This window comes from Mauremys reevesii, linkage group 5, assembly GCF_016161935.1.
Source record: "Mauremys reevesii isolate NIE-2019 linkage group 5, ASM1616193v1, whole genome shotgun sequence".
In the NCBI taxonomy this organism is placed as follows: domain Eukaryota; kingdom Metazoa; phylum Chordata; order Testudines; family Geoemydidae; genus Mauremys; species Mauremys reevesii.
In genome coordinates, this window is record NC_052627.1 from 126,625,170 (window position 1) to 126,651,815 (window position 26,646).

Genomic DNA, 26,646 nt, shown 5'->3' on the forward strand with positions numbered 1-26,646 from the left:
AACTAATCCTCTTAAAATTCACACCTTTAATTATTTAGGATTAATTTTGCTGGATGTTCCCATGCGGATGAGACCTAAGAAACAGAAAGTGAGATAAACGCAGCTGAAAGGGAATCACCTGACCAAGCTAAAACAGTGTTGAAATAGACCAAGCGAGTTCTACTTCTGGAGCGTAGTGAAATTAATACATAACAAGGAGGAGGCTGCTGTTGTTCATTAAGTCTCAATCCAAATTCCTCTGATGTCAATGGAAAGACTCCTGTTAACTTCCGTGGGCTCTGGATTAGGCCCTTATCCTTTAGGATGCACTTCATTGGGAGGGAAACCAATACAGCGAAAGGGTTGTTTTTACCTGTCCTCTCTCCACCATCTCTGGTTTTCAATGGAGGGTTTGCCCATCTTCCCTCATGGCGCGTTATGGTGTTCTGGGATGAAAGGAGTTTCCTCCAGACCCAACACTTCTTGCATGGCCACAGGCGTTGTGCTCCAGGAACTGAGCATGCTTCATTGACTTTTAAAGGGACATTGTTAAAGATTGCTATTGAGCCAATGACCCAATCCTAAAGCATTTACTTTCTGGCTTCCAGCCATTTAATATTTTCATCCAAGTCATGTTGCATCTTGGAATGGAATGACAAAAAGCTACTGTATGACTTACAGAGTGTACCGCTGTGAACAAATTAGCGCATGAGTAAAAGACTCCAGCATGGGTCATCACAAGGGTTGGAACCTTCAGTCCCAAGACACAGAGTGCTACCACTGAAGTTGAATTAGTAACTCCATTAGTTAGTAGTATCTTATTTCTATGGACAAGCCATTAAAGGGGAACAGAGGCTTCCTTCCAGAAACTGAATGAAAGAAGTGGGGAATGATAGGGATGATCATTTTACCACAGTGGAAGGCAGTACGGTTCAGGGGAGAGGGCACTTAACTAAGACAGCAGATCTGGGTTTTATTCCCAGCACTATCACTTGCCTGCTGTGTGGCCCTGTGCAAATCACGATATCGTGGTGTGCCTCAGTTTCCCCATCTGTAAAATGGTGATGATGCCTCCTTTGTGAAGTGTTTTGAGATTAATGGATAAAGATATCCATACTGATTGAATAGGGCGGTTAACTTCCTGGTGTCTGTGACAGATATTGCAATTCCATGCAATATATCTTTGAGGACCATATTGTATTAAGTTTATACCTCACGGTGTGTCAGGGATTGTAAGCAATTCCAGGGGGGAGAGGGCTACCACAACTCTTCCAGGAAGCAAAAACAGTGTGTGTGTGTGTGTGTGTGGGGGGGGGGTGATAAAAGTGAATCGCTCAGTCTGTAAATACCTCCAGAGAGGCATTATCCCTTGGGGAGGCTTTCATATCCTGGGTGTTCAGAGACCAAAAGACAAAGAAAGGGCCTTTGGAATAAAACTGTTTCAACTGACTCAGGGCCTCCTTTCTGACCCTGCAAATAGATAGGACTTTCTGTCCAAGGGGACCCTCACCCTTGCAGAAGGCTTGGAAAGACTTTGGCCTACTAGGGCCCCAGAAAACTGGTGAGTGACCTCGCTTAAGCTTTTATGGTTTTCATATGTTTTCTCAGTAATGCTTTTGCTGTAAGAATAAATGTGCTTGCTTAGAATGGTCTGTGTGGTAACTTGCAATGGCTGGAAAAGCATAGGCTCTGGCTCTTAGGCAGACTGGCTTGCTGGGGATCTCACAAGCTGAAGCAGGGAGCTGTGTAGCCTTAATTCATCAGTGAGAAAGTAGTAGGACAAGGGTTCCTGCCCAGAGGTAGGTGACAGCTGGAGACCTGCGTCCCTACTGGGCACTCCTGGAGTGGACTATGAAAGAGGGGATACAGGTGTAGTTACCCTGAAACTGTGACAGTGTCGTTGACATAGTTCTATTTTGTGTATGACGCCTATATTCCACCCCCGCCACACACACATTTCATATAGGTTTCAACTGAAAAAAGGTAATCTGTCCTTTACTTCCTATCTTAAACCTGCCAAACATCGGCAGTTCACCCCAGAAGTGACGACTACATTGTTGGCAAGGGCTGATGTTAACCCTTGTCTGATGTTTGTTGAATGTTAAAGGAGAAATCCTGTATTAATGGTGCTCCCCAAATCCTTACTGGAGTCAATGGAATACAGGATCAAGCCCCAAATGTATAAAGTTCTTTAGGGTTCCTCAAGAGGGAAGGCACTAGATAAATAATCATGCTAAATATGTGTTACATTTAGGACATTAAACGAACAGTATGGATGACCAGATTGCTATAACGTTCTAAAAAACCTCTGTTCCTGCACAATTCTGCAGGGATAGATTTCACTACAATAAGATAAATACACTCCTTAGATGTCACCATTGTATTTTAAGTACTATTAGGTCATGAAGTTTGTCTCATGGCCAATGAAAGGTTTTTTCCCTACAGTATATTTTTCAATGCTTTGTCTAGTCCAGTTTCTAATGACTTGTCCATTACTGAGCTTGGCTCACTGATATAAAAGAACCTTAAAAAGATGAGTCTACCCTGGCTCTTACAAGGAAAGCTGTTATTTGCACATTTTTTCCCCTGACACCTTCAGATTCCATAACATTCTTCAGTACTTGAAAACAGCAGAAGTACTGTCCTTGTCAGGAAGCAGCCAGAACAAAGGTGCTGGTGGTGGTAGGTGGGGAATGGATCCATTCTTCTAACCACATGTTTGTTCCTCATGTCTGTCTGAAGAGTGCAATTATCACTTGGTTTAGAGACGATAGACCCCTTAGGCAGCTTCTGTGACTGAATGCAATGGATCTTAAGTACTAAGTAGCTTCTATGCCTTAAAGAGATAATTCTCAGTAACACTTAATGGGTCAGAAATCACGATTGCAATTGAACACAGCTTTTTAGATCTTAGTCCAATAAAAATATATCAGGCACAGTCTGGGAATAATATAAGGAACACCTGCACAGAAGAATGGAAGACACGAACTTGCCTTTTAGATTTGCCCTCTTATCTATTTCGATTTTTGCTGTAAATTAGGCATATGGGGATCCAAGATTTTTGCTTTTCTGCTCTATTTTATTCATATTGTTACTTCTGCCACCCAGCACACCCATTAGCGAGGAGGTTCCCCACCCGTTGCTGGTATGTGTGGTGGAGGACCATCACTCAAAAGCGTGAACATCCCTGCTGAAAAAGTGATCCCAGTGGGTGGAGAGAGCAGCTGGGTGGAAGTCTCATACACCCTGTGCTGCTTCTCTTTCCCGGCCAGGATGGAATTACAGTGACATGTTGACTCCATTCTGCACACTGCAGCTGGTGTCATGAGAGGAGGCACCCTTAGAGGGGCAGATCCCCTCATGTCCCTGCTGGTGAAAGGAGTGGAGAGGCAGCAACCATGTTGGTGTGTTGGCTTCCAGGTCAGCCCCTGATGTTGTTCCCCTCTAGTCAAACGGCTCCCAGGTGGATCTGCTCCTCAAGATTCAACAGCCCAAATGGCCTCCCTCAAGTGGATTGGGCACTGGACTGGAAGTTAGGAGAGCTGGGTTCTATTCCCAGCTCTGACACAGACCGGCTGTGGTTATGTCTACATTGCAGTATAAGCCCAGGGTTTGAATTTAGGCTCAAGTCTATCCCCATTTCTGTCTACACACAGATCATACTAAGCCAGGGCTTGGTCCCAGAACCCCACTGGTTAGAGGGCATGAGTCTGAGTCAAGCTGGGACCCAGGGTTCAAGCCCTGTTGCTTTGCAGTGTAGACACAGCCCCACTGGACTCATGCTCTGACACTCTGCCAAAAGTATTCCACAATCCCATGGGCTGACATTCTTTATCCTCTGCACAGTCAAGTTGGGTGGACACTCAGGTTTTCCCACACTGCACCATGATCAAAGGGCTAGAGCAGCTACATTTTGGGAAGGTGCTAGGAAGTCTGGGATATGGAAGGTTGGACTTGGGCCTGCACAATGCAGTGTAGATGCTGGAGCCTCAGGCTGGGACCTAGGGTTCAACAATGCCCAGCTGGGACCTAGGGTTCAGCAATTCCCATTTGAGTTTGACAAATGAGCGTAGACACTCAAGCCCTAGGTTTACAAACCCAGGGTCTGTTCCTTCGAGTCCTGCTAACCCTGGGCAGTTACAGACATACCCTGTGTGACCTTGGGTAAGTCACTTGCACTCTGTTTCTTCACCCATCTTGTGTCTGTCCTGTCTATTTCCATTGGGAACCTTTAGAGACTGGGTTTGGGGTGCCATCCACTTACTATGTGGATGACAGTGTCTGGAACAGTGGGGTCTTGATCTCAGCTAGGCCCTCTAGCTATGACTGATACAAACAATCAGGCTAATAGTGGCCCTGGATTAAAAGCAGTGAAATACATTTCTAAAAGCTGCAGTACAAGCCTGTGAAAATCAACACAGTTTCTCAAGTCAGGAGATAAACAACTGCAAAGCACAGCAACGGGGCCCAAGGAAATGTACATCTCCCGTGTCCCCTCGTGACAGCTTTATGGCCTGTAATTTGGCTGCCCAAGGACAATAGCCGTTGTTTGGGGTGGAGTGATGGGGAGAATAAGTTTTCCAGAAAATCAGAGACAATAATGAGTTTCTCCATCTCATTTCAGATCTGAGCCAAAGAAATCTCCTTTGCCTAAAGCTTCATTTCTCACTCCCTCTGCTATTTACCTCGCTAATTGACTTATTTATGCACTTTATTAATTTATGAAGCACCTATTGGCCTGGCAGCTAGGCACTAAGCTACAAAATGAAAACACAAATTACATCAAATGAACCCCCTGGGCCTGGGTCATCTTTAAGAACCACTGCTGCTGCTTTAGGAAACATGAGCAGTCAGGGCACTGGGAAGTGGCAGAGCCGGATGCTGCTCCCGCTGAAGTCAGTGACAAACCTCCGCAGGAGGTCAGACTAGATGATCATAATGGTCCCTTCTGATCTTGAATTCTATGATTCTATGATTCTATGAAACCTCCCATTAACTTCTATGTGTGCACAATCAGGCCCGTAAAGAAGACTGAAAAAAAAAGAAAAACATAGCAGAGCAGTAGCCTGGGAATCAGGAGACCCTGGCTGACCTGATGTGCCACCTTGGACACATCACTTCTCTATGCCGCTGATTCCCATCTAACTCTCCATCAGCCTCGTCTCTTTAGCCTGAAAGCTCCTTGAGGCAGGGACTCTCTCTTCTTCGTGCATGCAGCGCTGAGATCAGTGGAGACCTGATCTCAGCTGGACCCAGTAGGTGCTATGGGTATATACATAATAAAGTTCCTGAATCAAACCGTGTTAATCATCATGGACTATTGACTTCAGCGTGATTACCTGTGTAAGTAACTGCTTACCAAGGTGAGTAGGGGGTGTTTAATCTAGACCTATATTACGGAATTCTGTTAGTTAACACCCCAGAGTATCATGGGTACAGCTTATTTAAAGTTGTAGAGTTGTAACTTAAATAAAATAGGACTCCAAGCTTACAGTCCGTATACATGCAAAATTCCCAGTGATTCCAGCTCCCATTGAACTGAGTAAGGACTGCACGACTTAAAGAAAGGGGAAATATTTAAAAGGCACTCCTGGTTTTCAATGGACTCATGCTCCTAAATCCCTTAGGTGCTTTTGAAAATGAGCATCATCTTCACCAACTTCAGCACAAGGATGAACACGTTCAGGATTTGCTTTAATAAAAATCTGGGCCTCAAAATGTATTATGGGCCAATTTTTGAAAGGAGCATCTCCCTGGTCCTTTGCAGGTGAGATCTTCACCTCTGAAGTTAGTGCCCATTGTTGTGTATTTGGTTGTCATGTCTCTGTAAATAAAATGGAGGTTTTGGTTAGCTGTCTGCTCTCTGGCCTCAAGTGATTTCTTCATATAACACTGACGGAGGATGGGATGCTGCTGCAGTAACAGAAGGAAGAAGAAGAAAAAAAGGTAAAGAAACAAAAAAAAAAAAAGCTTTTTGCACTGACTGTGAAAGTGAAACTAAAAATCATTGATGAGAATACAGAGCAGCATGCATGTATACTGAGCGTTTTGAGCTTTTGGTATTGCAAATCCACTGGTATTGCTGAAATATATAGGTTCAAAAAAAAGAAAAGGAAGATGAAACAGTTGTACAATTTAGCCATTTTTTAAAAAAAAGCTAGCAGAACACTGTGAATTTAAAGAGTTGTTAAATGATGCCCCGTGACAGGTTAGTGTGTGGCCTCTGCAGTGGGTCACCAGGCATCAGAATGCTGGTGTAAGGACCTGGTGTGTCAACACTGTGGCAAAAGGGACACATTGAGTGTGCCTGTAAACAAAAGAAAAAGAGGCCTGTGGTCTGGTAGAGCAGACCCAGGATGATCAAGGTGACCCTCCTCACAGAGGAAGTGCCACTGCATGTTTTGTCTTTGGTGGCAGCGAGCCTTAATGGGTTGGGTAGGTCTTGGGGAAGGAACTGAACAACTGGGAAGTGCGAAAGATGACTAAAAAGAAGAAACTCTAACTACTATACTAAGGAAACATGCTGTTTTTTTTGGAGATGATTTGGGAAGAAAGAGAATCACTGTGACATTGAACATTAAACGTGGCAGTCCCCCAAAATATCTGAAAGCCCGAACTGTGCCATATGCATCAGGGCCAAAAGTTGAAGCAGACCTGGAGCGCCTGGTCACCAATGGAGTCCTAATACCAGTTACCGTTCCAATAGTGAAGAAAGATGGCGTGATTTTAAAGTCACTGTCAACCCAGTGTTGTGTGCAGAGCAATACCTTCCCCGTATCGATGACCTCTTCGCAGGCCTGGCTGGGGGACAAAAGTTCAGTAAGATTGATCTGAGTCAAGCATATTTACAGATGCTGTTCCAGAGGGCTATGGACCAGATCTTGTGTGGCTTGTCAGGAGTTCAGTGCTATCTGGATGATATCCTGGTCACTGGAAGAAATGAAGAGGATCACTTAAAGAATTTAGAGGACAAGTGTGAATTCTTCAAGCCCTCTGTTGAATATTTGGGACACATCATCGATTCTGCAGGTCTTCATAAGGCCCTGCAAAAAAAAAAGCTATTGTGGAGGCTCCCCCACCTCGAAATGTAAGCCAGCTATGCTCATTTCTAGGACTACTGAACTATTATGGAAAGTTCATCTCACAGTTAGCCACACTGCTAAAACCACTTCATGAGCTCCTTGGGCAGAACAAGGCCTGGAAGTGGACTGAAGCCTGTGATGTTGCATTTAACAAAGCTAAGGATGCATTGTTAAATTCTGAAGTTCTAATGCACTTTGATCCATCTTACCCCTGCAATTGGCCTGTGATGCTTCCGTGAGGCATTAGGAATTGTTTTTGGAATTAGGAAGTTTCATCAGTACCTGTTTGGGCGAAAGTTTACTCTTCTTACAGACCATCGACCTCTGACATCAATTTTGGACCCTACACAGGCATTCCCCATTAGCTGCTAGTCGTATGCAACGTTGGGCATTGATACTTTCTGCACACACATATGAAATCAAATATCAGAAATCCACGCAATGCAGATGGCCTCTCAAGTTGCCCTTACCGGTCAAACATCAAGATAGTGCCCAAAAGGAAATCTTCTACTTTGAACAGATAGAGAATACACCCATCACTGCTGCTCAGATAAAGTGACCCAGTATTATCCCAAGTTATGGACCTGGTGATGCATGGAAAATCTCGACAAACCTCTCCGGTCTCACCCGACCTTGTTCCCTACATGTCCAGGCGGATGGAGTTATCGGTCCAATCTGGTTGTTTGTTGTGGGGGAGGCGTGTCATTATTCCACCACCCCTGAGATCACAGATGTTAGAACAGCTACATTCCGGTCACTGTGGAATAGTGCGCATGAAGGAAATTGCAAGCTATTTTTGGTGGCCTAGATTGGACAGTGCTATTGAAGAGAAGGCAAAACACCCATGGGACTGGCCTGAAACCCGTGGCAAACGTATTCACGTTGACTTTGCGAAGGAAGCATGTTCTTGGTGGCAGTAGATGCCCATTCTAAATGGCCAGAAGTCTCTATAATGCAGTCCACTACTGCAGAGAGTACTATCCAAAACTACGAGGACTCTTTAGTCGTTTTGGTCTGCCAGAACAACAGTTTCAAAAGTTTATGAAGGCAAATGGGATACACATCACGTCAGCACCATATCATCCATCCACCAACGGATTAGCTGAAAGATTTGTGCAGACAATGAAAACGCTTTGAAATCAGCAAAGGGACAACACTCCATTCAGAAGCGTCTGGATACCTTCTTACTTTCCTACAGAAACACACAGCCTTTCTAATGATGGGACGACAGCTGTGCACTTGCTTTGATCTGCTGAAACCTTCAGAACCCAGACAAACTGTGCAACATCAGCAGCAATATCAAGTCATCAAGCCCAGGGCAGCCAGTTTTGGCTCGGAATTATACTTCCAGAGCTAAATGGGTCCCGCCACAGTCATCACTCAAACAGGACCTGTTTCCTATACAGTCCGGACTGCAGAGAATCTTACCGGCGGCGACATGTAGATCAGCTGTTGCCAGGTCATGCCAGTCTTCAGGACCCATCTGCAGTTGAGGGTCTGACTTCACCCTCTACCCCTCCTGGTGAGATACCGAATCATGAGTCACCTGTTCCTGACTGTTCTCCTCCATTACTGCCGGCAGCTGAGAGAGCTGATACCACCTCCTCACCTATTTGTGCTGCGGACCCTGAGCCCCTAGTACTTGCAACAACACCAGAAGTTCGCCGTAATCCACCTAGAGACAGAAGGCCTCCTCATCGGCTGGATCTTTATTTAGGGCAAACCCACGGTTATGGGGCAAAATAATCCCCAGGGTTTAGCCGGGAATGGAGGCAGTCTACCCTCCTTCTCTAGTTTAGTGTGTGTTTTATTTAGGGGATGTTCTTATTAGGGGGGGAGGAATATGTTGTGTATTTGGTTGTCATGGGTTTTGTTACTATGGCAACTGAGTTAGACTATTGGATATAGCTCAGCGGTTTCAACCGGCTGAGTGAGCTCTCTGTCTCTGTAAATAAAATGGAGGTTTTGGTTAGCTGTCTGCTCTCTGGCCTCAAGTGATTGCTTCCTACACCGGCTGCCCCAAGGATATAACACCCATAGCTTCATGCCCACTGAATGAATTGCATGAGCAAATCCGAGCACATGCACTTGTAACTACTGCATAATTAATGCAAAGCAGGTATTTAGAGACAAACATTCTAAGTTCTGCTAAGGCCAGATTCTACCAGCACTGAGCGGTGCCTGGTACCCTGAGTAGTCCCACTGAAGTTCTCATTAGTCCCACCAAAGGCAGTACTTGAGCAGTAAGAGGTTGTTAATTAGTGTGGATGAGGATGACATAGTCTGTCCCTTGGTAGGCAGAAAGTTACTGGGGCAAATCAGTCTCCTGACCAGAGGGAGGCTAGATGTGAACATAGGCCGTTATCTAAGCATATATCGACACTTTGAGCGGAGGTGTACATGCCAGCTCGAGGGGACATACCTGGGCTAGCTGTCATGGCGGAGCATGCTAAAAATACAGTGTAGCTGTGGCAGTGTGAGCAGCAGGAGGGCCTAGCGGCCCTGAGTACAAGCCCATGTGAAATGCGAGGCATGTACTCGAGTGGCTAACCCCTCCTACCACTTGCATTGCCATGGCCACACTGTATTTTTAGTGCAATAGCTGGATCAGAGCTAGTGTGGCTATGTCTCCTCGAGTTCGAATTTACACCTTCCATCTTCAGTGGAGACATACCCTTTATGTATAGAGGGTTACCACAATGAGGAGATAGTCACCTATAACCAATCCATCAAGCCTTAATAAGATTGTGTTTAGCTGTTTGTGACACAGAGGCCCATTTGTGCTTCACTGCTCTGTGTCAGCAATTCTTGAATGGGCTGACATACTCATTACACCTAACATACTGTTGTCATGATATATAGCCAAAAGGTGGCATGTAATATAGCACTGGAAAACCAACAACTCCAGTCGTCAATATTCATGCATGATGTAGATGCACGGTGTGTACAAAGGGTTATGGATATATGCTAGAATTATGTTCTTAACATGTGTTCGACAAGGAGTCCAACCTAGACAATGGAATGTGCAGTTCCTTGGCTGACCAGCCTGGTCATCAGGCCAAGACAATGAAGGCACATCTCTATAAAAGGTAAACAAAGTCATCCACCTAGGAAGCAGGGGAAGGTAGCCTCTTGTGGGGTCTGAACTGTGATAAGAAATTGAATCAAGTGACTGTATACAATAGCACTGTCTTGCAAAAGTGTATCAGGTAAGGACTTTTATGAAAGTGAATGACACGCTGGTGATCAATATCACCGTAAACTGTATTTATTAACACTATACTGATATTGTGCTTTAAATCTGTAACCAAACAAAGGGAGAAACCAGTTCCCCCCCAGACAGAAGGGAAGGCTTGATATCTGTCTCCAGTGAAATCAAGCAATGTGTGACCAAAACCACAGAAGCACCATTTACACATGAATAGAAGGGGGATGGGAAGTGCCTGGAAAGGGAAGAACAGCAAACTTCTCTTTTTTAAATCAACTAGTTTTACTTTGAATCTAAACCAACCTGCTGCTGTGTTTGAATTGAAGTGATTGTTAATGCCAGTTAAGGCAACAAGGAAGTATTTCTTCACACAACACACAGTCAACCTGTGGAACTCTTTGACAGAGGATGTTGTGCAGGCCAAGAGTATAACAGGGTTTAAAAAAAGAACTAGATAAACTCATGGAGGATAGGTCCAACAATAGCTATTAGCCAGGCTGGGCAGGGATGGTGTCCCTAGCCTCTGTTTGCCAGAAGCTGGGAATGGGCGACAGGGGATGGATCACTTGATGATTACCTGTCTGTTCATTCCCTCTGGGGCATCTGGCATCGGCCACTGTCTGAAGACAGGATACTGGACTAGACAGACCTTTGGTCTGACCCAGTAGGGCCGTTCTTATGTTCGTAAGCTGCTGTGCTTTTGTCTCTTTAAAGGGACAATGGGCCTTATCACACCTCTGAATGTTCCAAGAGAGGACTGCATGTTCCAGGGGGGATGGTTTTGGGGAACCGGGACTGAGGGTGTGTTGGGGTCACTTGGTTACTAGTAAACAAGGCTGGTGGAGATCAGGGGGGCTGTTGTGTTGTAGGCAGGCTGCAGGGGTGAGAGCGCTGAACAGGGCTGCACAGCACACAGACACTCAGGGAACTGCACGTTTGTCTGCTGGGCTGTTGCTATCTGGGCTGGGTACCACAACAACAGTGCATTTAAGATGCCCAGGGTAGGCAGTGACACAACCCCTCACTGGTCTGGACTGAGCTCCAAAACGTGACACTTTTATACTTACATCAGTTAAAAACTGATAAGATGATTATTTCACTGGGGAAAGAGCATTTGATTACGAAAAACAGACTCACTGAATAAGGCTGTTACGTAATTGACTAGATCTATTATGCTGCTGCTAAGCCTTTTAAAAAAAGCACTCAGTAACCAATAGGCACTTAACATGTAAGAATCCTAATATTAAAGGAAATAAATGCACAGAGTTGTGTATTAGGCATACTGAGCTGAAAGGGCTGCTGCATGAAGCCCTGCTGCAACACATGTTATGGAGGAGGTGGCAGTCCCTATGTTTTCTTGGCAGTGCTGGGTCTGTGGACAGCATCTGTTTGTTCTTCCTTCCAAGGGCAGAGCTGGTTTTGCTCCCAGGGACATGCTGGCCTCTAACTCAACAGCCCTATTGATGCTGATTACAGATGCAGTTAAGCAACGTACAGCCTGCTTGAGAGAGAAAGGAGAGTAACAACTGAAAATATGAGCGGAGGAGAAGAGCGGAGGAGAAGAGCTCCTAGGTGAGGCTAGATGTATGTTATGAAGCGTTAAGACTGCAAGTCTGAATCTATGAGCCTGATGCCCCTCTCCCATATACCAGTGTGAATCCTCTAAGAGGAACTCCACCAGAGTCAATAATGCTGTAGAACTAATATAAGAGAGAGGCCCAGCATCTGCACCTTTTTGTTTGCTCATGGCAGAGTGCCTTGGAGTCAGCTGCTTTCTCTGTTCTCACAAAAGGTCTCCATACTCCACACCCACCCAGTCCAGGCTGCAAATCTCTCTTCTATATCCCCTCTCTTTGTTCTTGCCCCCAACAGCCCCTCCTGTGTCAGGGTCTCAGTGCATTATCTACTCCCTCTAGTCCTTTTCCTTGGCTAGTCCTCCTGGATAGGTAACCTGACATGTCAAAGAATGATTCACCAGCCGGCATGCCCTCTCATGGCTGGACATGGCATAGCAGGGTCTTCTCTTGTACACCCTCCCCACCAATAGCCATTCTGGCCCTGTGGTGTCTGCTTCTTCTCGTAATTCAGCCCTCAGCCAGCTCACTTTAAAGTCTCACCCCTCCTGGGGTATTAGTATCCCATTCAAACAGTGCCCCCCACCCTCTAATTATCAACACGGTGTCTTCTGCCTGTTTGGGGCTTCTTGACAAGCCCATTCTTCTTTCTAAGTAAGGCGTGCCAGGGCTTCTTCACAGCATCCTGCAGCAGAACTCAGAAAACCCAAAACAGAGCAAACACAACTCAATCTACCTGTCCGGGGCTTGAGCTTTGACTCCTACGGGGTTTCCCCCAACTCCTGTTAGGATCAGAGGTTTAGAAGGGACCTCATCTAGTCCAGCCTCCTGCTCAAAGGGGGAACTAATCTCCAGACAGCTTTTTACCCCAGATCCCTAAATGCCCCCCTCAAGGACTGAACTTCCAACCTTGGGTTTAGTAGGCCAATGCTCAAACCACTGAGCTATCCCTCCCATTGTTGCAGAACACTGAGCCCAAGGGCTACTTTCCTGGAGCCTGGCTACCTTTCTCAGGGCTTAGCACTAAGGCTAACTCCTCACCTGTAGTTCTTTTCCCAGAGGGAGGGCCCTGGAACTCTTTCCCACCTGGACCTTCCCCCTACACCTATGACTTCCTTCCTTTATGGAGAAGACTTAGCTCCTCCCCAGCTGCATCTGAGAACAAATCAAGCCTGATGCACCCTCCAGGTGCAGCCAGGTGGGCTAACAGAGCTCTCAACCCTTTGTTCCCCTCTGTGAGATAGACACCCCATTGCACAGCATTACAGCAAACTCTAACGAGGGAAGCATATACCGAAAAATAATAACCTGTATGTTGAGGGCCAGCAGTGAATATGCTGTTGGGGGAGATGAAAGGGGTAACGAGATAAAATACAAGAATTATTTCTTGTAATTGAAATTCATCAATGGTTGGGGGGAAAAAAACAACCCGGGAGCTGCAGTGGAAATGACTAATGACTTACCTTTTAATCTTCCTAAAGTGCCCTTAGTTCCAAAAAGCTTTTCAGGGGCATACTCAGCATTTAAAACAAGGCACCCCTCCTCCTCAAATCTGCTCTGATGGATGAATAATAGAATCAATCTGCAGTGACTCATAAATAACATCAGAAAAGAAAAGTCGCATGGAGCCAAGAGAAGCAGAAAGAGAAATTAAAGAGGGCCTTGAATAATCAAGTAATGTGGGAGAGTGCTTAAGGGAACCAGGGGCTGGTGATGCTAGAGGAGGGAGAGGGCACCTGGGAGTGTGTGAAGTGTCCCAATCTTACTGCTACTGTGTCCCAGGCTACTGCTGTCATGATATACAGAGTCTCTCAAACAGGAGATGTTTATTGTGCAAACAGCTACTACTATAGGCAATTAGACAGGCTTCCTCACTGGCCATTTGCAGGCCACTCTGTGGAGGAAAGATGGAGGACACTGAGTATCATGGCATCCCTGAGCCACGTGGAATTTTTAAGAGTGGGAGCCTGTGCCCTGGTTTACAATGGCAGAAACCAGCTTAACCAAGGCTGAACCTTTTCCAGGCCATGTAACCATGAGGTAGAATCAATATACCAATCCTGGCAAGCCAAGCCTGCTTGATATATATCATAGGGCGTCATTGAATCAGGAATGACTCAGGGACAGAACCTGTACTGCAAAGGCACTGTGGAACCTGAAGGATCTCTCTCCTTTTACACTTTGGCAACCCTTGTACACCTTGTGGTGGTGATCAAGCATTGCTGACCTGAATTCTCTCTCTCTTTCTCTCTGTCCCTGGGTATGTCTACACTGCAATTGAAGGTGGGATTGGAGCATAGGCAGGCATACTCATGCTAGCTTTAATCTAGCTAGCACAGGTAGCAATAGTAGTTAAAACATGGCCTCATGGCTTATACTCAGGCTATCCACCCAAGTATAAGCCTGCGGGGGACCCTGGGTATGTCCTCAGGTGGTTAGTCCTGTTGAAGACTAAGCTGCCACATCTTCACTACATTGGTATCCATGGCAGCTAGATTAATCTAACATGGGTATGGCTACCCATGCTACAGTCTACTTTTTACTTACTAGACATACCCACTGCATGTGTGTGTGTGTCTTCTTCATTCTCTCTTGCCCTACAGACGTCCCCATCAACCTTTCCAAGTTTCAAGTTAATGCTCAAAAGGAAAAAGTCACCATCAAAGCCAATTAAATGAATACATGTAAGTGTAAAAATTGCTTGGCTTGAAACTTACATTTTTTGCTAACCCCCCGCAGTTTGTCAGGGAAGCTGATGATCTCCAGTGTCCCAGCCTTAGCATTTTGGCTCTTTTTCAATGTCTGGTGGGTGCTTTTATACTGGGGGTGTCACTGTTTTCAGCACCTGCAAAGGGAAAGCTAATGAACGGCTGAATCATGGTAAAGGTTTGATTTTGAGGTTTTTTTTTTAAATATAGATGTATTTTTTGCTTAAAAGTTCTTCTTGCTCTGACTCTTCTCAGTCTCAGAATCACAGGTCTGGCTGCTGCTGACTCCAATGAGGGCAAACACATCTTGTGTCTCACGCCTAAGGGCTGGATCATCCCCCTCTGCCACGGCATGTGGAAGGAAGCCAGATCCTGTTCATCGTCGCCAGGCAGCATGAAGCTGGAGAGCTGCAGCATTGTCCCCTTCTACACCCCAGCCCTATGGAAATCCACCCGTAAGTGCTCTGTGCTGTTTGACAACTCACCACAGTGGTCTTGCCCTGCATGACATCTCAAGGTGAACTGATGTAGATATGGGCCAGATTTTCAAACAGCTCAATGTGTCGGTGCAGGTTTGGTGCTGAAGCCTATTGAAAATCCATCTTCTATTTAGGTGCTTAAATAGCTGAGCTCTTTTGAAAATGTAGCCCATAGATTGCCTCCAGTTGCCCCTCAACCTTGCCATCATCAGTCAGTGAATTTCCTGACCAGATGTACTTTGTCTCCATGGGACAATTTTTTTTTTGCTCCAGGTAAAACACCGAGTGTCATTTTAACTCTCTTGAGAAAGAGATAATCATGGGAAAGAATGACACTCACATTACTGATACCCCTCCTCCACTCCTACATCCTTACCAACTCCTCCCCTGGCAAAATAATGAAAAACAAAAACCTCACCTCAAAAAGAGTTCACTGTTGCTATTGATTTTACATGGAAGGTGCTCAGATGATGGGCAATAGGCTAAAACCCAAAGATAAATAGATGATAGATAGAGCTAAGTAATTTAGGAAAAAAATCAGACTATCTTGAACAACAGCTATTGTCCCTGTGGGGAAGTATATTTACTAAACTGCCATCACTATTTTAACCATCAAAGCCCCGAGCCTGCAAAAATCTATGCACATGATTAAATTTATGCTCTGTGAGTAGCGCCATGGACACAAAGCACATTTGCCTTAAATGGGATACTCCCAGTTTATAAAATTAAGCACACACATAAGTCTTTGCAAGACTGGGTCCAAACAGGGTGACCAAGTAGCAGAGAGAGAACTGGAATTAGACAGATGAAATCCTTTGTTCTTCTTGGCCATAACCTACAGCGCGTCAATCCCCAACATTCCCCTGGTGCCTAACCTGTGACCAGCTTCGTCGTGAGGATAGTTACAGCAATACAAACAAAGGCTTCATTCCCTGATGTGGTTGTCCAGGTCAGCAGACTTTTTTCTCCATCTAGAACTGAGAAATAAATGAAATATTTTGTCCTTGCTGGCATTTGATCCTAGGAGGAGAAAAAAAGAAATAAAACAGGCCATTGAGTTTCCACTGGCCTAAAAAACAGGAACATCTGCTCGAGTGCTGGCCAATGTATTGAGCCAGGCAACTTCCTGGCTTTCTTCTTACAGTCGATGCCAGGGCAGTTAGGACTAATCACTGCAGTGGGGTTTAGCAATGACAAGATTTTAACAAATAATTGTTTCCTTCAGCTGCATATATTGCAAGCATGAGGAATTTGCAAATGGGTTAGTCTAGATGTCCGGGTTTATTTTTAACAACTCATCTCTCTGCCCAAACGCTGCAGATTCTCCCCAAATGTATAATTCCAAATCTGTATCTAAGCTATATCTATATAAGTCAGATAGCCTCCGTCCAAGGAAGAAGGCATGGTACTTATTTTTGAGGCTACCAGAGCTGCACTGAACTCACTGAGAGGGGTTGATCTTTGAGCACACTGCTTATTAAATGGCAACGGGCTCTGGAGGAATAAGTCCAGGGCTGAGGCTTACTCCAACTTGAGTTCTAATCTTGGCTCTGTCACTGACTCGCGGTGCATTCTTTAACAAGTCGCTTTGCCCCTCCGTTTCCCCATGTGTGAATAAGGCTAGTAATACTTTGCCCCCCTCCATCAGAGGAAAGCTGCAAGGATTAATAGGTCAATGGATATGTCTACACTGCAGTTGGGAAGGTGCTTCCCCGCATGGGTAGATAGACATGGTCTGCTCAAGCTAGGGTGCTAAAAACAGTAGGGTGGTGGTGGCACCACAGGTGCTGGCTTGAGCTAGCCACGCAAGTACGTACTCAGGGGGTTGGGCAGGTTTGTAGTCATGCAGCTAGCCCAAGCTACAGCCACGTTACTGGTTTTAGCACGTGGGCTCGAGCAGACCTAGTGTGAGTCTGTCTATCCATACTGGGAAGGAGCCTTCCACCTGCATTGTAGACATACCCATGGTCTGTGCAGAGCTTTGACTCCAGGAAGCCCTGTGAAAGAAATACTAGGTATTACTATGAACTCCATGAGGCACTCTCTTCCTTCCCAGTTCTTGTACCCATCAACCTAGGAAAACAAGGGAATCCCATGAGAAATCATAGAATCATAGAATCTCAGGGTTGGAAGGGACCTCAGGAGGTCATCTAGTCCAACCCCCTGCTCAAAGCAGGACCAATTCCCAACTAAATCATCCCAGCCAGGGCTTTGTCAAGCCGGCTCTTAAAAACCTCTAAGAAAGGAGATTCCACCACCTCCCTAGATAACCCATTCCAGTGCTTCACCACTCTGCTAGTGAAAAAGATTTTCCTAATATCTAACCTAAACCTCCCCCAATCATATCTGGGTTCCTGCAAAGCTGTTTACACTGTGGCCTTCAGCTTGGTTTCAGACCTCTTGAGATCACTAACTAGTCCCCCCGCACCAGGTTCTTTGCCTCCCCTCTGCTCCTCTCTCCTGCCCCACAATACAGGCAATGATCCTATCTCCCCCACACCACAGTTCCCCCTTTCAGTTCTGTTTACACACATTGCCCCCTCGTGGCCCGATGTCTAGGCGAGTGATGGTTATTGCTGCACAGACCTTGAGGCAGTGAGGTGACTGCAGAATTACTTCAGTATAATTACGTCACTCACACCCTTGAGTCTCCTAATTATACTGACCTAAGCGCCAGTCGCGAGCCAAGCCCTGGCCTGCCCATTCTCCTCCCTCTCCCCCAAGCCAGTGCCCAACACATCAGGAGCTGAGCTCTGGCTGGAGGCCAGCAGCCTGGCACTGGGGACACATGGGGGGGCAGCCAGCAGCTTGGTGCTGGGGACAGTTCTGGTCAGTTCTGCTGGAACTCTTCTGGTCACAGGGGCTGGGGACACATGGGGCTCTGGCAGATTGGAAGTGGTGGTGGGGGGCATGGGCGGAAGGGGCGGGACTGTGTGACTGTAGGGGAGGCTCACAGGCCACCCACAGTGCTGGTGTAGACAGTGCTATGTGGACGGCAGAGATTCTCCTACCGACATAGCTACCGCCTCTCGTGGAAGTGGATTAACTAAGCCAATAGGAGAAGCTCTCTCCCATTGGTGTAGCATCATTTTCATTAAAGCACAACAGTGCTGCAGCTGCACCAATGCTGTGTTTCAAGTGTGACCTTGTTCTGCGTGTGAGGCAGCTGGCACCAGGAGGCTCCTTCTCCCCATTGCCTACCCCTGGGTGCTGCACCCCAGTGAGGTGAGGGAGCCAGCAGGGGAGCAGTGACAAGGGAAAGGGAGGAGGAGGTGGCCTTTTCTGTCTTTGCACCAGCCCTAAGAGTAGCTCCCAGGATTCCCTGCAGCCTGGGTTATAAACAGAGTTGGTCAGAAAACAGGAGGAGACGGTGTAAAAATACTGGCAAAAATTAGTTTCTGATTTTCACTGAAAACCCTTCATAATTTTCTGATCAGCCCCACTTGGGAATCAGATGCCAGCTGAGTTGAGCGACAGCACAAAAAGTGGGGTCAAATGTAGGACTCTCACTCCAGTTCGGCGACACTCATACAGTGTGTGAGGAAAACAAACGGTCCTGTCACCGCAGAGAGGCTTTGATGACTCTCTTCTCTTTCCCCCTTTGCTATTTCTCTGGCTGGGGGAAATTGGGGCTGCAAGGAAACATTGTGATCATCTAGTCAGACCATAACACCGGCCTTAGAATTACACCCAGTTACTCCTGCACCACGCCCAGGACTTCTGTCTCACCTATGTCGTGGTACGCGCAGGAGCAAGGAGCAGAGTGACAGCCATCAGACTGCCAAGGAGATAAGTGCATTATTGGGGATAACCAGGGAGGAATGTATTCTGGGCATCATGGGATCCACAATATTAACTCCTAGAAGGCCGGGTCCAAAGCCAATTGACATCAATGAGAGACTGCCTTCCGGCGTAGCCCATTACCATTCCCCTGCACTCTCTTGATACTCTACACATTCACAAATAATCACCACCTTGTTACCTTCCAGAACGTAGCCGCTGGCCCAGAACCCTGCATCTGTGCTAGGTGTAGCGAACGTCTCTTTATTATCAGCTCTGGAGGCTGCATTAGATATTATGGATGAGCTGAATGGATGTTTCAAATGCTAACTTGGCAGTATGCTTGTGTGTGACTCCATTGCCTTCAGTCCTCAGCTCATCCCCCCTATTTCCTCAGGTTCTGTGCGAAGGGGCATCAATTCCACCCCATGCAAAAGTCAGGAAAACTGCACAGTTTAGCTTTGATCATAGTAAATTGATTATTTCAAAATAATAAATAATAATAGCATTTTTAATCGGTAGATCTCAGGGTGTTTCACAGAGGAGATCAGGATCATTATCCCTATTTTACAGAGGGCCTACTGAGGCACACAGAGGAAAGTGACTTGCCCCAGGTCAACCAGAAGGCCGGTGGCAGAAACGGGAAAAGAGTTCAGGTCCCCTGAGTCACAAATACAGGAGTTTAGTTAATAATACCTGTGCCAAAAATCAAACACAAAAAAAATATGAGAAATCTCTTTATACTGTGTAGTTAAAGAACAGGTTTTCTTATGAGTCTGAGCTCAGGCCTTAGTTTTATTACTATTAAACAGCAGTGTTCCCTTTTAGTACCCTATGCTAGAGTACAGACATATACAGACTGCACTGTAATTAACTTGTAGAAGCACTAGAGGGTAGCACACAACAGAAAAACACCCCAGCCTAGCATAATCTAATTTGTAAATAAAACTTGAAAAAATAATGATTTATAGGAAGCTTTTATATAAAAACTGTTCTGACCCAGACTGGTGTAATAAGTTTGTGCTTTTCTATGTGTCCTGTGCGCATGCATAGACTACATTAGCTATTCTATTCCTTAAAGATGTTTTAATGGATTTGTTATTTGATTGGGTGTCAAAAAGCATTATTCTCAGATTAGAGGTTTTGGAAATTTCTACAATTACATGTTGTGATAGGTGGACCTCAGAAAGTTTCTGTTTTTAGTTCCGTGAGGGGAATGATATAAGAACATGAATAGATGGAGAGATGGATAACTAGATAGATGGCTTTGGGTCAGATAATACTGCTTTGTGCCTATCAAGCACTTTCCATCAGTAAATCTAAAAGCACTTTACAAAGGAGGCCAGTATCATCACCCCCATTTTATTCATGAGGGAAACTGAGGCACAGGGCAGGGAAGTGACTTACCCAAGGACACTGCCAAGTCCCCTGAATCCCAGTGTAGTGCTCTATCTACTAGGCCACACTGCCTCCATACAGCTAAGCACCCAAAAGTAAGTTGGCCTCTTCCCTTGCTTGTTCTAATTTTACACTGATGTAACTCCATTGGGCCAAATTCTGATCTTGCTGACAGCAGTGTAAATGAGGAGTAACCCCCATTGAAATCAACAGTAATGCTGGTATATACTACTACAAGGTTGAAGAGACTCAGTCAGTCCACTGACTTCGTGAAGTACAGGACAGGAAGGGACCTCTAGAGGGCAACTAGTCCAACCCCCTGCAATGAGGCAGGACTAAGTATTTTCTAGACCGTCCCTGACAGGTGTTTGTCTAACCTGTCCTTAAAAGCCTCCAATGACAGAGATCCCACAACCTCCTTAGGTAATTTGTTCTAGTGCTTAACTACCCTGACAGTTAGAAAGTTTTGCCTAATGTCTACCCTACATTTCCGATGCTGCAATTTATGACTATTGCTTCCTGTCCTGTCCTCAGTGGATAAGAACAATTTAACACCTTTCACTTTATAAAAACCTTTTATGTACCTGAAGACTGTTATCATGTCCCTAGTCAGTCTTCTCTTCTCAAGACTAAACTCTAGGAACAGACCAGGAACTGGCCTCAGGCTCTGAGAGTCACATTCAGGCTCCTGTTCCTTCTTTACTCCCACGGGGAAGTAATTTGCCCCAGCTGTATACCTGGCGCGATACATTCCTATGGCATCATGGCTCAGCTGCACGGGCTGGTGCATGGGAGAGGAGGCGGAGCGAAGGCGCTGCTAATTCCATGCTGCCCACTCCCAACCCACATGTGAACGATGGGGAGTAGTGGCTGCAGTGGCTCCATGGAGGTTCTCCTTGTGATCCAGGTGCCCTTCCTAAGGAAGTGTGTAAGGTGGCTCACAACTGCATAGTGCAAAGCGTTCTGGGTCCTTGATGGAAGCCTCTAGGTGCAACCACAATACTACAAAGGCCTGGCCCACACTTGCAGTTTATACCACTACAAATAGGTCCTTCAAAACCTTTATTCTTTCTTATGTGTCCTGCACAAAGCAGAAGAATATTTCATAAGGTTTCAGTGACAGCAGCAGTCCTGGTCAAGGTTGCTTAGTGTCAAAAAAAGGCAATCATAAAACAGAGTCCTGCTATGGTGGGAAGCCCAAGTCATAGGAAGCCCGAGATTAAGGGATTTCTGGTTAATGGATCTCTGGTACAAATGTAGCCCTTTGGTGATTGTGTGTTACGTTTCTTGCCCTCTGTATCCAACACACAGAGGATGCGAGTCTGTGAAAGGTCTCAGACAGGGATCTTTAGGTACTTGGTTCAATCCCTGGTGTTGGCTAAGGTGGACAAAATGTGACAGCCACCATCTTGGAGTGAATCAAGATACTTAAGAGTTACAAGCACAAATCTCTACAGGTTGAGCAAAAGAGCCAGGCTCTGTAGCTGAGGCCTGTAACAAACTCATATTCTCTGTGGATTGAGAACATCTGTAACACACACTCCCCAGTGGAATACACAGTTAGAGGGAATTTAGGTTCCCCATATGCAAATTCAAAATGACTTTTTATTCTAGTCCCTCTGGAATTTTTATCCACAACTTTAGCACACATGAAACAAACGTTATCCTGATATATCAGCTTTTATCTAATGATCTGGAGACTAGCTCCAAAATGGGGAAAAAAGCAAGTACTTCCTTGGTTCAAAAATGAATCTGAACTTATAACCAAAATCTTTTCCCTCATCAATGGTCACACTGGTTCTCTTACAAGACAGGTAGACAATTTAGAAAATCAACAAGGTCCTGGAGTCTGGTTCATCAATGGTCATAATGGTTCTCTTACAAGACAGGTAGACAATTTAGAAAATCAACAAGGTCCTGGAGTCTGTGATTCCCAAATGGAGAAGACAATTCAGCTGTGGTTCTATTTGAACTTTATTTCATTGTGGTGTAGGAAATAAAAGCTAAGCTCACACCGTAAATGGGATTTTTAAATCTTCTCTCACAGTGATTTTCTTTTGGAGTTAGTACTGATTAACCCTACCTTTAAAGTCTACTGGGATCATGCTTCATTTTTTACGGATGGAAGCATGTAGAAAAATACCATAAAAATACCTTTAGACCATAATCTGCCTAGCCTTTACACAGGGGAGGGAAGTGATGGTGTAAAGAGATTTCCTCGCCCTTGTGCACTGGTCTTACAACTGAAGCAGATTAGTTCCTGTGACAGATATAGCAATTTCCTGCAATATCCTGGAGAAATCAGACAAGACCTTCTGTCCAAGAGAGGACCCAATCCTATTTGGGAAGGGTGGGAAGGACATGGCCCAGTTTGTACACTTATTCTGAGCTAACAGCTGTTATGAACTTGTGACCACAAAAAAAAAACCTTGGGTGGGTTCTGAATGACTATTCACTGGCCAGAGACCTTGTTGGAATTGGGGTAATCTCTGGTAAACTTATCAGCATGTGTGTAGGTTCTTTTATTGTTTTTAATACGTCTTATCTATCATGCTTTTACCTTAAGAATAAATGTGCTTGCCTGGAAAGAGCTGTGGGGTAATGTAAGTGTGGCAATGACATTGTTTACAGCCTCCGAGGAGAAAAGTAAAGCAGGTAGGGAGCTGTGCAAATTGGAAATACCCTGGCCAGGAGGGATGGAGGTGCATGTCTCCACCCTAGAGAGGCAACAGCTGGGGAGCCAGAAGCATGAGAGTGGGTGCCCTTGCTGGACTGTGCAGGTCCAGGTGCAGTTGCTCTGTGTTGGGACAATTCCCATGAGCCTCTGGTTCAGCTGCACGGATGGGTGTGTTGGGGTACGGAGGCCAGGCTCCGCCCATTCCCTGCTCTTGCTCACCCAATCCCCTCCCTTACATGTGGTTCCTCTCTTCCTGTGGTGCAGGTGGGCTCCACAAGGGATGCCCTCCTTGTGTGCATGTGGAAGGCCACTCATGTTTAAGACTCATGAAAGAGAGAGTGATAATTGCAGTTCTTTGGTTAGGGGAGCAATGAGATTGGGAGCACACACCACCCCAGTGAGCACAGGACGGGAAATAGTGGGGCTATGGTCCTTCCTCTCTGCAATGGCTCACAGAATAATCTGGGGGCACCAGGGGAAGCAGGCCTAAAGGACGGTGCCACTGCTGTGCGACCTATGCATGCCAGGGAAATCAGGGAGAGTGACTGATTTCCTGTGGTGTAGCCTCTCCCAGAACGCCTCCCCCTTGACAATTTTAATTGCTTTAAAAAAAACCCAACAACTATAATTAGCTTACATTTCAAAACCAGTTCAAATTGGAAAAACTGAATTTTTTTTCCTTTGGAAATATTGAAACATTTCAATAATTTCTAAACTGTTCACCCCCCCCCCCAAAAAAAAAAGGTTGAGTGGAGATATTCACCCGAACCGGCCTTTCCCCATGAAACGTTCTGGTTTTGACAAATCAGCATTTTCTGACCAAAACCATTGGGTCAAACACATTCCCAGCCAGCTCTATGAATGACCTCGGCTAATGTGAAAACAAAAACAAAAGAAAAAAACCCCCACAAAACCCAACAACAACTGGGCAAAAAGAGCAGCACACCACTTGGAAAGGAAATTGAGGGCACAACGGATGAGCAAGGCTAAGCCAGGGAAGCCGGAGGGTGGGGCGGGACTTCAAGCAGCTATTTAGAACTGGAATGACAGCTGGGCATGGAGTCGGTCTTTGGATGGGTTACAGTCACACAAAGCCTTAGGGCCTTCTCTGCTGGTGACTTTCCCTTCAATTAATAATAAATGCAAAACAAATGGCCTCTTTAGGACTCGCTAAAGTGGACTCGTTGTTCCTGGTTCCTAATGTTCTCCCTGAACACCTGCCAAGGTGCTTGTGACAAGAAGTGCTACAAAAGCCATTTCCTAAATGGTTTTGGTTTTAATACAGTCCTTACGACTCTGGATAAGTTAAAGGCTTTTGATCAGCTTAATCACAGTTATTTGTTTTATGCTCTCAGGCCTTTGGGTTTTGTAGCAGCCATTCATTGCTTATGTTAAAATGTTACATTCCAACCTTTATCACCTGCTTGGCGATAAAGGTGATTTATAACCTTGCTTTTTCCTGTTCAGAGAGGGATATGACAGCAACGATCTCTCAGGTAAACTGCATTTACCGTCAAGTGAGCCATTAATTCCAGCACTGCAAAGGTGTCTGCCTAACCGATCTCGAGGTCCTGAGACTCATGTATCTCCCCTTAGATGAATGAAGTCAATTAAATCTTCCATTAAGATTTTTCAGCTTCCACAGATGGTCTTTCTTTTTCCTCTTATGATAATCATATAAAAATTGCATGCTGAGCCATTTGTACATTTTAACACAAGCCTTCACTGTTCCAAGTCGGCTGGGGGAAGGGGGAATTGTCACAGTTTTCAGCAGTCTCTTTTCCTGTCACCACAACCCTTGCAAAGGGAGTGACTGCTGCAGATTCCATTAGCCGCTAGAAGGCATTTGCACTCGTACTCGGGGAGGGGAAGGGGGAAAATGGCAAACCCAGGATTTTCCTGGGACTGTTGCAAAGTGAAGATGTGTTTGTTAATGAATTATTTCCAAAGGCATGAGCAGGCACAGGGAATCTTGTGCCCGGCTGACTCTTCTCAGCATTCATTAAGCCAATGCTTTTAATCTCTGATGGTTAAAAGAAGCAAGTCCAAGCCAAGGAACGCCTTGCTGCATTGGGGCCCCATCCTGTGCAGTGCTGAGTGTCCTCAATTTCCATGAATAACGATGATATTATTTCATATGTACATTGCAGCTATGGATAGAAGCTCCAGTGAAGATCAGGGCCCCACTGTTCCAGCCACTATGTCCCAGCCATAGAATCCCTGTGCCAAAGAACTTACAACAGAAGAAAAAGCTTGAAATCCAAGGGTCCAATCCTGCTCCTATTAAGTCTATGGATTTTTTTCATTGTCTTCAGTGAAAATAGGAGCAAGCCTCAAGGCCCCCATTGGACGTGCAAGCTCGGAGTCTCACCAAAGTCAGCTCACAGCTCTGCAGAATGGAGGACGCTGATGGAATTACCACAGCTTCTGGGTCTAGCCATTTTCTTCTTCCCCTCCCTTCTATACTACCTTACTCCTTTGCCAGTGTGTAAAGTTCCAACTCTCACTTGAAGAAAGTCTAAGCTCCCCTTCTCCCCAGCTACACTATCACCCGGCCTCCCTGGCTAACTTGTAAATGACTAACTGTATAAATGCAGGACAAAACCAGGCACTTCAATTTATATTTAGAGACAACAAGTGGCCTGTTGGTGCTGAGCATGGCATCTGCAACTCCCCGTGAAGTCAGTGGTAATTGTGGGTGCTTCTTTTCTTAACTCTCCTGCTATCCCCACTGCTCTCACCAGCACAGACTGCATGGAGCTGTTGACTGCATCTTTGAGCATCTGTGGTCATCCACATGCTCTTGGTGTAGACAATCCATGACTTAATGGACCATATTCCCCACTGATTTACACCCCATGCAATTCTTATTGACTTATATGAGGTGGCATGGGTGTAACTAAAGGCCGAATTTGGCCCTCTGAGATGCTTAGTGCTGCAGCTGAGTGCAGTAGTGAGTGATGAAACAACAGCAGGAGATTGAAGAAAAAGGTCCATCGATAGCACATCATATAACACTCCCAGCAACCAAGAAGGCCTGCAGGTTAATAATCGTTCTCCAGAAAGCAAGTGCCCTGGATTTACAGCTCAAGGACAGAATCTTCATAAAAACTTAATGAAGTATTAATTTTAATTCCCATTTATTTTACTTTACAACGTTCACAGACAACGAGCTTTACTGAGATACATTTTATTGAAGAGCTGTCAAGTCTCCTTTGTCAGAGAAGTTTCGATTTTTTTTTCTGTGCAAGGAAAGGGGACTTGAGCACATAAATTGATGCCATAGATTTCAAAACAGCAAGACAATATTTTTAGTCCTTTTGGATAGGCCCTCTCAGAGCAATAAGGATTCATAGAATATCATGGTTGGAAGGGACCTCAGGAGATCATCTAGTCTAATCTAACCCTCTGCTCAAAGCAGGACCAATCCCCAAATGACCCTCTCAAGGATTGAACTCACAACCCTGGGTTTAACAGGCTAATGCTCAAACCACTGAGCTATCCCTTCCCCTTGAGCATAATCATCTTCTTATGGTAATACACTGTTTTGAGGGTAGGTTTTTACATGATGGTAATAGAGGAGCATAGATATGTGGAATACTACTACTACAATGCACCTTTCCTCTTAGGATGTCTGAATATTTTACAAACAGTCTCTGTGCTCTACCACTCTGAGCACAGGACCAGGACCTCCTGACTTCCAATCCTGGCTCGGAAACCATCTCCCTTTGTGGACTTGGGCAAAGTACTCCACTTAGGAA

The 26,646-nt window shown here is 45.4% G+C and overlaps 1 long non-coding RNA gene across 1 annotated transcript; it reads left to right on the plus strand.

Annotated features, from left to right (window-relative positions):
* The first annotated feature begins 5,030 nt into the window (after positions 1–5,030).
* On the plus strand, positions 5,031–25,413 carry LOC120405633. Its single transcript, XR_005598734.1, has 4 exons — positions 5,031–5,322; positions 11,746–11,841; positions 14,807–15,006; positions 25,036–25,413. It is a non-coding gene; the product is annotated as an uncharacterized LOC120405633 (long non-coding RNA).
* The last annotated feature ends 1,233 nt before the right edge of the window (positions 25,414–26,646 follow it).